The sequence below is a fragment of the Perna viridis genome, chromosome 11 (assembly GCF_037379345.1).
Source record: "Perna viridis isolate PV_CMFRI_1.1 ecotype Kerala chromosome 11, ASM3737934v1, whole genome shotgun sequence".
NCBI lineage: Eukaryota > Metazoa > Mollusca > Bivalvia > Mytilida > Mytilidae > Perna > Perna viridis.
The window spans coordinates 24,636,835-24,651,458 of NC_142455.1; the positions used below are offsets into that span (position 1 = coordinate 24,636,835).

General features: G+C 31.8%; 1 long non-coding RNA gene across 3 annotated transcripts; it reads right to left on the bottom strand.

Annotated features, from left to right (window-relative positions):
* Positions 1 to 282: 282 nt before the first annotated feature.
* Positions 283 to 6,702, bottom strand: LOC148603480 (uncharacterized). 3 transcript variants are annotated; one of them, XR_015916620.1, is made up of 6 exons: positions 6,595 to 6,689; positions 4,716 to 4,786; positions 3,000 to 3,114; positions 2,749 to 2,802; positions 1,247 to 1,650; positions 283 to 585 (listed from the first exon to the last, which is right to left on the bottom strand). It is a non-coding gene; the product is annotated as an uncharacterized LOC148603480 (long non-coding RNA). The 3 variants fall into 3 exon arrangements; XR_015916621.1 differs by lacking the exon at positions 4,716 to 4,786 and having other exon boundaries at positions 283 to 486; positions 6,595 to 6,702; XR_015916619.1 differs by lacking the exon at positions 4,716 to 4,786 and having other exon boundaries at positions 6,595 to 6,699.
* Positions 6,703 to 14,624: the final 7,922 nt, after the last annotated feature.

The window sequence follows — 14,624 nt, forward strand, 5'->3', positions numbered from 1 at the left end:
TTAAAACTTTCATACGTTTCAAATTTAAATACCTCACAGCGTGTCTTCAATCTGACAGAGAATCAATGTCTTCTTGTTCTCGTTTTATCCATTTTCTTGCGTGGTCCTCTACGGCATCCATAAAAAAATTAACGGCCAAATTTCAATTTATGGAGCTCGGTTCACGGTCCTTGGGATCTTTAGAAATAACCTTACGGAGAGATTCGTTTTCGATATTTAAACAGGATCTTTATTCATGTCTAAGAATTTGTCATCACATGACATGCAATACCATTTGGTAGACAATGAAATGTACAAATAAATAATATAGACGGTTGTTTGATCCAATTCCAAATACCACGTCATAATATCTATTCCAGTTCATATGTTTTAATAATTGTCCAGGAAAAATGTTCATATGATTTTGCTTTACAGATAAAACGGATTCAAAAGATTATTCGTTGCTATTGTTCTGTATTTAAATGGTTTTGGTGTCTGGTGCCGATCCTAAGAATCATAATTTCAACATATATATTACAAGCTTAGTAAAATAAACAGGTCTCCATCATGCAATGTGTCCTTCAATTTTGTTGTCGTTTCATTGGGCTACAAAAATGAACGCTAATTACCTTTTAAACTAATATGCAGTAGGAATGCTTTTAGAATAAACTTTGAGCATTTATTGTAATGACATTGGCAAATATGTTGTTATAAGTACAGTACACATATTGCTGCGCTATGTTTCACACGGAATATAGAGGAGATGATGTCCATATCTTACAAAGAGTATGATCATTTTTGACTTTTTTAGCGTGTTCTAGCATAATTCTACGTGGCGTGGACGATACTTCTTTAAACATGTTTTATGTTCTGTTAAAATGGAGATACGAGAAACGTTATGTTCGACTAAACGGTTGGCAGGGATACAGGAACAATGAAATAAAGTAATAAGTTTAAGGAAGTTGTATGTATTTTTTGTCACTCCTCATACCAAACGCTCTGCGTCTGATGTTCGAAATTTACTTTAGATGCTGCAGCCAGCCCTCTTGAAAAATGCAGAAATTTTGCGAAGTCGGGAAAAGTGAATGATTTTACGCGACATTATCAGATTTTCAAACAACATTTTGTTTTAAAAATGTCTGAGAATTTCGAAAGGCCTGGATGCAGCAGTCAGTAAGAGATAAAACGAATGTCTATCGCTGCGTGGAGCTTGTGCTCATACATGTAATGGAGAGACATACAAAATGCGTTGATATATAAAACTAACCTTCTATATCTGAAATATCCAATAAGCTGAATCAGAACTCATGACCTTAATTTTGTCTATCGGTTGGATAATAGTACCAGAAATATAGGTTAAGAACGCGTTGTTACCGGTAGTACCTTCCTTTCCTGCTTCAACGATATAATCTTGGAAGGAATTGCAGGCATAAATAGGAGTGACATGATGATATGATTTACTGCTATTTAGACCAAAGTGTATCGTAGTTTGCAAACCTCTGCTTTGTCCGATATTTATGTTGTATATATACAAGCCTGTAATTCCATCGAAGACAACAAATACTGTATTACATGTCTTTAGTTTGAAAGAAATAAACCGCCTTTTCAATGATTTTCCCAAGGACAGCACTGGTTTTAAGTTGCCAGGTTGAGATGTAATGTTTACAAAGTCTGAAATATAACCCAAAAATAAATTACGATGACATGAAAAGATAATGGAAATGATTTAATGAATGAATCCGAAGCACATATCGTGTCAATTTCATCATTGTTAACTGCAGTTGTGTAAGTTAGTAAAATATGGAGAGTAAAAATGGCATTTATTAATGGTTGTTGTGATGTCTGTAAGTTCATTCAAATGCAAGGACAAATGGTATACGGAAAACTCGCACATATATGACAACAATGAAATACCGGTGGTGAATGGCTTATTCTTATAGTTAATGTAAAATAATTGTAAGATTATAATTAGTTGTTAGATCTACTACAGTGACTTTATAAGCCATGTTTATTTCTTTATTATGTTATATAAAAACATTTCACTTTAAAATAGAAGAAGAAAACAGTTTTCATACAAATAAATAATTTTCTGTTATTTAACAGCCAACAGCCGTAGTTCAGCTGTTGTTACCTGTTACTGACAACGGAAAAGTTCAATAATTATTAACTGTAACTGTTCTATGATTATGAAACTGCTGGTGCGTAAAATATGAAACGCTTTCGAAAATTATAGCAAATTAATAATTTCAATGTTAAAGCAATGAGAATCAGATACATGAACATTATTGTCGGTAACTCGGTTCAAACAACTGCGCGTTCCTTATGTTCTTTAGATAAAAAAGATTTCAGTGAATGAATGAAAAAAAAAATAGTCAAATTGTGTGTTACCTTAAGCACTTATCTACACAAAATATGGCTATAAGTATTTGTTTTCTTTTAAAATGTCATAACATAGAACGAGAATGGATATGGTGAATTTGTCAAAGACAAAACAACTACGCGAGGAAAAATGTCAGCATATATTCTTGTAAATTTTCAAGTGTGTGACTTATTCTAGCTAATTCAAGAAAATAAAATTCCAAATTTATATGTAACTTTCTTTATAGAAGTCCTTGACCTTTCAAAACCACATAACCATATTTGATTGGTTACTTTCAATAAACAGATATCCCTATTTCTAATTATAGCAACATATAAAGTTTTCCAAAAACATAGATTTTGAAATTACTAACAAAGAGAGATAACTCAAACTTATTTCAAGGAACTTACTGTGGTTTATTCAAAATCAATGAACTAAAGTCTGTTTCACCAATTCAATTATTTCTAAAAAAAAAAAAAATAAGAAAAAAATACACAATTAAGAAGCATAATTATTTGATTTTAAATAAATAAAAGTAAACAAAAATACAAACAAAGTATTAGATCATACTTAATTTTAATATTCTTAAAACAAATTTCTGTAGAAGTTAAAAACAGACATATGCATTAAAACAATTCTTGTTCAAATATATATTGCTTACATTTCAGTTTAAGGGTGCCTTCCAGAAGATCATTATTAAGTTCGTCAACTGTGAGTTCATATTTGACCAAACTTTTATTTTCTTTTCCTCCAGTTTTAGGATTCCAATATATAATCTGTAAAATAGTAATTTAACATATATTAAGTACTATATTTATAATTATTGAATGCAGAATTAAAAACATAAAATGCAACTTATATAATGTACCAACAAAAGCAATTCTAAAATAACTTAAAATGCTAAACAAAAATTAAAAGCATAAAATACAACTAAAACAATGCTTTAACCAAATCCATTCTGAAATAATTGAAAAAGCACACAAAAGTTTATAATCGTGCTCCCCCCCCCCCATTAGTTTAAAGCAGAATATATAGCTTTGCGTTAACAAATAAGCAAACTTTTAAATAAAGAATAACGTCTTTAATTCCACATGTATTTATTGTTAAAAGTTTTTATATCTTCAGTAGTTAAAATATTATTGTTGTCACATTTAGTGGCATTAACAACACCAAGGACAGACATTCTCAAAAGTGTTGAAGGATGAAATGAAGATTCTCTATGATTTAGTGGTTCATCTTCTTTTATGATGTCTTGTGCAATATATGTACCACACAATTGACAATTTTATTCAGATGAAATTCCTGTTTTGATTTGGTCTCATCGTTTACAAAATATGATTCTCTTGAAAGCCATGTTTTTACTTTTGTATGTTTGCGTGTAAAATTCAGTTGTACATGTATTTAAGTTGTTTTAGTTGTCAAAATAAAGTTTAACCTTACACAAATTAAAACATAAATTGTTTTTATTAAAATTAATAGAATTTTGACCCAAATGTATAGAAGAAAAGAAATGAATGGATGTTAGAGAGTAATCAAGGGAACCAAGGTTATAGCGGTAATCAAAAGAATGTAATCCAGGGACAAAGACCAGGCATGGAAAACAGACATTCACATCAAAGAACATAAAGTAACTAAAATCATACATACAAAGTAACAAAAGTAAATGAGCAACTCGGACTCCACTTAAAACTGGGAGCATGGACCAGGTGCACCGGTAGGGTAAGCGTCCTCTGCTTTTCTAGAAACACCGGCCGAGTTGCTCATAAAAAGTCAAGTCCAGGGTAGACAAACGAGGAAAGGAAAACTATGTCCCGTTAAAATTCAAAAGAAAGTTACATTTATAAAGGGGGATTACTCAGTAAAATTCATGTTTTTTTGTCAGTTTTTCCTCTTTTTTTTTTGTTAATTTGTAAAATGTTTTAATATGCTGAAATATTTAGTATTTCTAAATTTAGTTTATCATATAAGGCATTGTTATGAGTTTCTATAAAGTTAATAGGCTTTAGAGTTATTTCCCCTTTCCAAAGGAAATCTGAAATATTTATGGTAAACCCAAAATAGATTATGTAAGACTATATTAGGTTTCTATTTTTGCTATAAATTAGAGCTTAAAAGTATTTTGTTGCAATCTGTGGTAAAATTTTGATATATTGATTAAAATATGCACAACAACAGAAATATATTCAAAATTTAAAATGTAATTGACATACAAAATCATTATTAATTGGTCAATGAAACAAAAGTGTGAGAAGCTGAGCCTGATTATTTTTGTGCTAGACCAAAGAAGAAACAGCCCACAGGTAGGCAACCCAACCAGACACGTTATTTGGATTCTTTAATCTCAATTTTCAGATAACTTCAAAATGTTTAACCTTACCAAGTGACTATAAAGCAAACATTTTCAAGTAGAATCTCCGTATACTACAATGTATTTAATGTGAAGTATTTCTGGAAAAAAAGATTGTTTCACTACGAAAAATAGCCATACTTAATATTGATGATAATTTGTATATATACATACTAAGGGTTCTTCATGACCTCTTTCTGCGCCATGTGTTACTTTCCTTGCGCCATGAATTCAAAACAAGCGCGATGTGTTAATTTAATGTGCGCCATGTATTCAACACTTTGCGTCACACATTACAAATCGACATGTATTTCCCAATTACGCTTACTTATTAATTACCTATACCTGTCATAAGTTATTGTGGTTAAATTATAAAAAAAAACCTTTTATTATGGCAACAATACAATGACCACACCTACTTTAATTCCTCTAGAGCTGTTGACCTGTGGTCAAGCCTATAGGGAAGGGAAAACTTCACCTTAGTATAACTGAGTTGGACAGTGCAGATAGAAAGATTTACCATAACTGTAGTTTATAAATTTCTATGTTGAAGCTTGTGCTATTAGAGACGTCTCGTTCAACCTATTATACTTTCTTTGGCAATTTATTTTCTGTGTTAAAGGACATGCGCCACAAAGAAAATGTGTCCAACCAGAGATTGAGCCATGTGTTCATTTTGATCCATGGAGATCCCTGATACTTACTTTAACTGAAAATGAATATTCAGTTTTAAAATTTCACTATGTATTGACAGTAATATTTTATAATTATGTTTATTTCACATCAGTTTGACATCTATGGAAAAAAATGTATAATGGTTGATAAAAATACTTTCTATAGTCTACATGTATTATATGCAGTTGATGTGTGCACAATGGATATCCAATTAAATCAACCATGTAGTATGTTATCATTAAGGTAATATTTGTTTACTATATTTTTTCGAAATATGTTCAAAACTTCAGATATAATTGAAAAACCAGATTGTCATGAAGGTATAACTAGAAGCATGTTTATCTGTAAAAAATGACTCGTATTATAAAATTTTACTAGTAATCTTCTTTATATACAATTTAAATAACTTATTTCTAATATTTTTTGCTAATAAGAAGGGAAGCAATGTAACAAAGGAAAGGCAATCACAGTTGAAACCCCCTCTATTGAATAAATAACCTACACTCTGTAAAACAGCATTTATTTAACATGCCAATGTATGTTTCAATGAAGATGTATACCTATGCTAGTTGTCAACTGTTAGTTAATATATTGATGTGATTTTCCATTTCCCCCTTTCTTTGTGTTCAATTTGTATATGTAATGTTTTCAAGTGAATGTAAAAAATATTTATATAGTTTTTTATTTTGATGATTTCTCTAAACCTTATGGTTTCTAGAAAAGCAGAGGACGCTTACCCTACCGGTGCACCTGGTCCATGCTCCCAGTTTTAGTGGATTCCGAGTTGCTCATTTGCTTTTGTGACTTTGTATGTATGATTTTAGTTGCTTTACGTTCTTTGTTGTGTATGTCTGTTTTCCATGTCTGGTCTTTGTCCCTGGATTGCATTATTTTGATTACCGCTATAACCATGGTTCCCTTGATTACTCTTATCAAACAAATACATAGAGAAAAAAACTATAACCAAGGGAGTTAACTCTTAACCTCATATTTCCCAAATCAATTTTTCACACGTATTCACATAATAGTATATTTTAATGAAACACTCAATCGGGATTTTTTTTTACAAAAATTATCGTCTATTGGAAGTGCCGTTGAGTGCCAGCGCATATTACAAAAAATATTTGCAAAAGAGAAGAAACTCAGTTGAAGAAAAAAACGGCAATTGCGCTTATTTGATATCCTTGTTTAATGTAAGTGTTTGTTATAGCTTTATATTTGATCTACTTCTTACCTCCAATTCAAAATGTCAACCTAAAAAAATATTCCATAACTGAATCATACGATTATGTCCTGTACGTGAAACATGAGGAAGACCAACGCAGGAAGTCAATTTTCATCTAGAGTTGTCTTCCCTTTCCTGTGTAGACATAAATTCCGGTAGTATTTCTGAAGTTTCTACTTATTCTGCTATTCCGTGGGTCTGCCCCAAATATAGACCAAACTACATTTTTTTCCCATATGAAAAATTAAGTCAACAGTGTTCGTGTTAATAACTGACAATGTCACTTGATTAATGCGGCAGCTTTCTTTTTTTCTCTATTACTCAGATAGAAAACAAATCAAGAATCTTTGCTGTTAAGTATCTGACAATATATAAAGAAGGATTTGTGTTACTAAATTTATATGCGAAGCATGATAGACCCTTTCTTTTTTTTATTTTATGGCAGGCTTAGTCAGTAATTCCGCAATGTACATGCAGCACATTCTCCAAAAATGATGGTGAACACTAAGAATTATAATGAGGAGGTGTTGTAGTACTTACTGAGCCTGCTTAGAAAAATAACACAAAAAGGTCTAAATGTTTTGGATATTTGTCACCAGTCTCCATTTACCTGGAAGCCAAAGTATTATTTTTGTTCCACTAGTTTATTTCATATATAACCCAATTTACTCATATATTGCGTATATCAATCCCTGGTGACATGTCTCTATATTTTTAGCGATCCTATGGTCGCTTATGATATTGACCAAGAAAATAGATTACAGTTTCCATATACTACCAGCTCTAAAGTGAATCAGACACTATCTTTTTCAACAATACATTTTTGGGCACACTTCGTGAATAGTATATGACTGCTAGAACATTTTGTAAATGGACTGCGCCCAGATTCCAGTCTACATTCGACAGTTTGTGTCGAAAATGATCCATAAAGGCAGTCATCATCATTACTACATAACTTTGTGCAACCCAATAGAGATCGTTCAAGTACTGTTCTAAGTGTTTCCCAACAAACAGCAATGCTTATTTTACATACTAAATGAAGTATTGTCCGGTCAAATATTGATTTGAGATTGTTATTGATATTTTCCCTAATACTTAACTTCAACATTTAAACGCTTTCTCAGGATTGCTTCAAGTCAGTGGTTATTGTATGAATATCTGTCATCATACGTTACCGAACACCACAAATCATTACCCTTCTTTCGTAAATACATATTAGTTTGAGTTTTCCAAATATACACTTATGACATTTTACCAATTTTGACATGTTTGTACACTACATAATATACAAATCTACACCTGAACTCTTATGGTCATTATGGAAGCGGGAGGTTTAGCTAGCCATAAAGGGTTAACCCACCATTTCACTTTGAAATACTGTACAGAGTTAGTAACAGAGTGGCATTTTTAATTTTGCTTCCGGTTTATTTACGACTTTGACCGTTCATGTATAATTTGATATGCCCATCTTATATGTAATTATGAGTTCCGTAATTGTGTAATTACATTTATTTATGACGTTTAATGTCACACAACGGTTGAATTGTCGTTATATGTACATCTGTCGAAGGTGTTAAAAGAAGTCTTTTGCTTTCTTGAACTACCTTTGCACCGCACTAGACCTCTTAAAATTAGGCTTCTGGAAAAGGGTTATGTTGAAATCATCACGACAAAAGTTTTATGGCCGTCATCATGAAAACAGTTCTGAAAAGTTACTGTCGAAGAAGCAAGCACTAAAAAGTAAGATATATCCTCAAGTGTCATAACAAAATTTTTTTTTAAGATATCTAAACATTTGTTTATAATCATTTTGCAGATGTCAAGGCGTTTCTTCAATATTCCGTCTTTAAAGTCATGGGGAATAAACCCCAATTTTGATCAATTTTCTATCGAGCACTTCTTTTTTTAATTCGTCGGACCAGTTGATTTTTACGCGTTATATATTATTTGACAGAGGAAATAACCTTCAGGTCGAGCGATTAAGCACTGTATGGTCAACATAATCCTTTTGCATTTCGGTAATAAGCTTATGAACAAAAAAAAAAAAAAATAACGCTACACCAATTTAATCAATAACAATGCTAAAAAGATCAAAATATATATACACGTATTTAACGAGATAAATAACACAGTAGCAAATTAAAAATAAATATGATGTGCGACGTCAGCATCCATCGATTTACCTCAAACCATTCCTACTGTTTACGCTCACTTTGGAGTAACCAAGGCAACATGTTCTTTGTATGTTTTCCACTTTTTAAGATTGTTTACTGTCGCAGTAGCCTACATATAAACACCAAACAATTCAAACCTTTAATTGATTCACGTCGAACTCGGTGACCGGATGGAAAAAGTAACATTCTGGATTTCATCGTACCTGTTTCGGAACAATTTTGAAAAAATAAATTAACAGATGCTTTCCTGTCTTGTTTACATACATATACCTGAGAAGCTGTGAATTGTAATATATATGTATTTATTATTAAATTAGCTTCGTTTCAGTTATTGACTAGAGTATAAGAAGCAATAAAATCCTCACACTTTGCGCTTCGCTGCGATTTTTCATTAGAACAACATGCCATAGAAGTGTATTTGTGCACTATACATCTTTTTGATTAATAATGAATTCTTTAAAATATTGTTTACATAACATATAAAGGTGGTTGATTGGTCCAATTTTGATTACTGCGTCAAAACATTACTCCCTGTTTACATGTTGCAACCGTTTTCCTGAAAAAGATATAAATAAGAATTTACTTTTCATACAATTATACACTTATACATACTTCAAAAGCCGAAGAATAAAATGTGTAGATAGTGATGATATTAACAAATACGTGTTACAATGCACATACATTGTATCGTTGAGGTATGCCTTACAATGATTTTAGGGTGAGTTGATTTTCGTCTCTTATAATTTGAGTGATCATTTATAAAATAAGCACATCACCTGGCTACTTTTATTGTTGAATCACTTTTCATAATTGACGTCGTCGTCGATAATTCTATTAGCATTTTCTATTACGTCAAGTTCAAATGGAGATACGAGGAACAGTTGCATTTTATTTTGACGCATATATAAATGTAAAACTGACCGGTTGACAGGAAAACAGGAACACTTGGTGTAAATCAGTGCGAGCCTATTTATGTGTTACAATGCAAAAGATGTTTTAACGATCTACACTTGGGTTGCTATATTGCAATTAAATACTTTTTAATTTAATTTTTTACGGAATTTACTTTATATTGTTAATCCATGCATTTGTGGGACCGAATACATTAATATGTATAAACTGACCTTCTCTATCTTGAAGTTCCAATGGGCTGACTTATCGCTCAGGATCATAATTTCGTCTATCGGTTGGATAACAGTGCCAGAGGTATACATAAGAAATTTGTTCTCACCAGCAGTCCATCCCATTCCTACCATAACCGTGTAATCATTCCACCCTATCCAAAAATCTTGAAAAACATTGCAGTCAATAATAGAAGTGTTATGAATACGGGAATTGCTGCCTTTTGGAGAGAAGTAATATATCGATGACTTGATGCCACTGTTTTCGCTTATATCTACTTCATATATAAATGAGTCTTTAATTAGAAAGCCGATATATGCTACCTTACATGTCTTCACTTGGAACGAAATAAAACGCCTTTTCAATGCTTTTCTTAAGGTTGGTACTGGTGTTTTCTTGCCTGGTTGAGTTGTAATATTCACATAGTCTGTAATATAAAATATATGAAAAACGAATGATAATGAAAATTGATTTAACCCAAACACAGAAAAGTTACAACATCTGTTTATTCTAACAAAAAAAAATATTTAACATTTTTTTTTCTAACTTTCCTTTGGCATGAGTCGGTCCAAATGAATATATATTCACTTGATATGAACATAACTCCAGTTTTTATTAAAATACAGTCCAAAATGAGCATTAGACATTAGACATTGGACAACACTGAAGCATTTTTAATTTTTTTTTCTATCTATTGTTTAGATACGGTATAAAATACAGTTACTAGTAACTCAAAACGATTTTGCTTTTGTTACTCAATATATCTATTCTTGCTTTTAATGCACAGACTTAGCTAAATGTCACACAAGTTAAAATTCTCTTAAAATTAAATTAACACCTGCAAATCTACAGGAAATATGTTTCAGTAATGATTGAGCCTGTTAAAAAAAATAGCACGAAAAGGTCTTAAAGTTGTAGAATATTTTCATAACAACAAGTTTTATTAGGTGTTATTTCATTAAATCAGCGAGTTCGACATAAGTCTCTCTATGTTACCAGCTCTAAAGTGAACCATAAACGGTTTTAGCAATAAATACCTTGTCTGACACACTTCATGAATACCATATGACTGCTCGAACTTTGAATCAATGGGTTGCGTCCAAAGTCTAGTTTACATTGGCCATTTTGTGTCGAAAATGATCCATATCTACAATTAACATCAGTACTGCATAATCTTGTGCAACCCAGCAGAGATCGTTCTAATACCATTTTAATGGAAGTCCCAGAAACTGCGATTGTTTTTTGCCTTTGCACTAAGAAGCTATTTTCTTCTAAATTAACAACAGAAATAGTATGCATAACTGAAAAATAGACGAAAATAGTAAAAATGAAATGCATTCATGCAATTTTTTGAAGATGTGTAAATGATGTTGTAACATGAAAAGACTGTAATATTCAAATAACAAAAACACTTACTTAATACATACTAGCTCACCATGGCAACCGGCGGAAAGAGATGTCAATTTATGTTCATTTTTACTTCAAATAGTGAAAACATATTTTACATTTGACTGAAATTTATCCAATACTTTAACTTTGTAATATCTAGATAAATAAAGCTTAATTCTATCTGGAATCATAATAGTAAACTTGACTTTGATGTCAAACGTTATTAAATTATGGTTCCTTCAATATCTTTGAGGGTTATAAAACAAACGGAATACTGGTACGTCATTAAATTTTAGTTTTATTGCGAACCTTCAACAAAACACACACTTATAACAAATATTATGACTTGCTATTGTAAACTTCCCCTTCCGTATTGTCAACGTACCAACATATTCAGTCTATGGCTTATACATTTTATAGCTAATCAGTTTGTGTCCTGTATGCGATTTATATACAAGAATTTTCTTTGTAGAGCGAATATACTGTCAAAGAACTTTCTAAGACGGTGTGTGTTCAGCCTTTGTTGACATCATAATGATCATATGGTAGTCACCACAATTTGATCGACAGAAACAAGTTTCTATCTCACGGATGTGACAAAATATATTCAGTCTTATCGCATTGACAAACGATCGAACTTGCTAGAGTTCATATTGAAAGTGCTTTCATTTGTTTTATTTTGTTTTGTTTTCCTTATCTTTGGTTTTGTAAAACCTAATTTTATTTGATTATGTTGTCTTTACTGTGTATGTAAATGGTCTTTGATTCCTGTAAACATATTTTGACCATTTTATGCGTTTTTCCTACGTTAGAAATTCTGGCCTCTTTGTGTATTGTTTCTTTTTTACTTTCAGTTTACTTTTATGTTGTTGGAGTATATAGGAGCAGCTATTACGCTATGCCTGTGTATAATGTTGTTTGGGGGCCAGTTGCAGCCTGCCCTGTGGTGCATGGGTTTCCTCGTTGATCATTGAAGACCCATGGGTGGCCTTGAGCTGGCATTTCCTCTCGGTGGGGTTGTTGTTTTTCACATATCTCCATTAACATTCTCGTTATACTTGGATACATATGTCTATGAGTTATATTTCTATTTTATACTTCGGTATTTTTGCGGCTATAAAAGTAATGAAATGAAAAAAGCAAAACAGTGCGTGAATGTGTAGTGGAACCTATCTTATAATTATTTAGTGATTCGTCTTCCTTAACATTATCGTTAAACATACTGTGAAAGCACTATTGTTTGTGAGGTACCAATATTCGTGGTTTTTGAGTATAGGCCAAACCACGATATTTGGTTCTCAACGAATAGGAGATTTCCATAGATGTGTAAACTGAAAATTGGTATCCACGAATTTAAGTGCTTTCACAATTATGCGTGAAAACTTGTGTTTGTATAATTTATAAAAAAAAACACACACACACAAAAGAAAAACTAGTGAATTATCTTCCATTTACAATTAACAAACTAGAAGTGGATCACTAGCTCCCAGAAATCAATACCTTAAAAATAGAACGGAAATTCCCCTTTATTTTACAAAAGGGGGTCTTCATGCAACACTCTCAAAATATTTTAATTCAGCTATTTATGAACAATTGAAGAAAATATTATTATCTGATAAACATGGGTTCACTTGTGAAGATTTAATGTGCACTTTTCCACAGTGACGTAACACAAGTACACTAAATTTTGTGTAGGGCTATTTTTGCGTAAATTCTAGAAGCTTATTGGTTGAATTAGTGGTGTGTAACCACTTGAGAAGTGGGACGCTTAGTTGAATATTAAGGTTTAATCTATCTTTTCACTTTAAAATACTTGTACCGTATGAGGAACATAGTGTCTATTTCCATTTTTCGGCTTATTCTTGACTTTGCAAATTTTATTTTTTGTATTATTTGATAAGTCCCTCCGATTTGTAAACATCAGTTCGGTAATTGTGTTATTAACTATTATTAAAGTCACTCATAAACAAAAAGATCTTATTAATTTCACTGTAAAGAACGAAATACACTTGCAAACAACCACTTTGATTCTTCCCCTTGATGGTGACTTATTTGTTAATTGGTTAAGGAAAATAAACCAAGTAGGTTTCAAGCAACCTTCACTTGTTGCAAGTTGAATGTTTTTATATGTATGTCTGTTGTTCGTTTTTGACAGTTAAACATGTTTGAAATCTTTCAACTAGCAAAGTTTTGTATTACTACTCCCCTTGCAGCTGTACCACCCTTTTTAAAATCCATCTATTTTTACTATTATTTGAGCTATATTCTCAAGAACTCTAAGCAAGCTTATTAGTGTTAAAAATTTTCCAATGCTGCTGACTAAAAAAATGATGTTCAACTCTTGTTGCTTGAGAGAGAGCTGTAAAAATAAGTTTAACTTTATAAAAACATGGTAAAAACGAATTTATATGCAATAGCGGTTACATATATGTATAAGCCTGTTCTTTTTTTATCGGATCTATATCTATTTTTTCACAGCTCTATCAGGCAACGAAAGTGGAGCATCATTATTTAAATATGGTTAAACCTTTATGTATTTATTACCCGGAATGCGTGCGCATTGATATGGGAGGCTACTGTTATCGTGTAGTAACCAGAATATTTCAATGACTAATTGCTATTTATTGCAATACAAAAACACATTATGCACACTTAAACTGTACCTCACTTTACATTAGGGATATCACAGCTTTTTCGGAAAGATAAACAGCTCTTATTTTATGAAAGACACGCTCCTACCTGTAATAATGAAATAATATCTCTGGTATACGGAGGTATTTTTTTTTTCATATTGAAATCGGATCCCCCATAAATCGGGTCGTAATGACAACCGTAAAACTTTTGGAGCGACCTCAAGCTATTAGCAACATATTTTAACCGGAATGTTTTTACATAAGCCCCTAAGTCTTAAGTTGAAACCAGAAAATTCTCTGAAAAGTTAATGAGTTTAAAGTAACTAGTATTTCTTTATAGAAAACGAATAGCTGGGAAGTCAGTGTCCTGTCAGAAAAATAATACATGGACGAGCCAATGAGATTTGAAACATAAAATTTACATATTTCTTGCAAGCTGAAATGTTTTTACACTGAAATGATTACCTTGGAAATCAAAGTCGTCATGTTGGCTTTAGTCTAGTTGACATCTTTCCTCTCATGACTGTCAAGATACATAGTTTTGTTTGTCTGTGTAGAGACCTTATCGCAAGTCCTGTGATAGATGACATGAGGTATTCACAACATATATGATTGTGTGAAAGCTGGAATTAAAGTGCAGAGCAAGTTGCATTTTCTTGTTGGGGGAAGTTTTGAATGTAAAGTGTCTCGTAAGATTATGTGGCCGGGGTGTCAGTGGCGT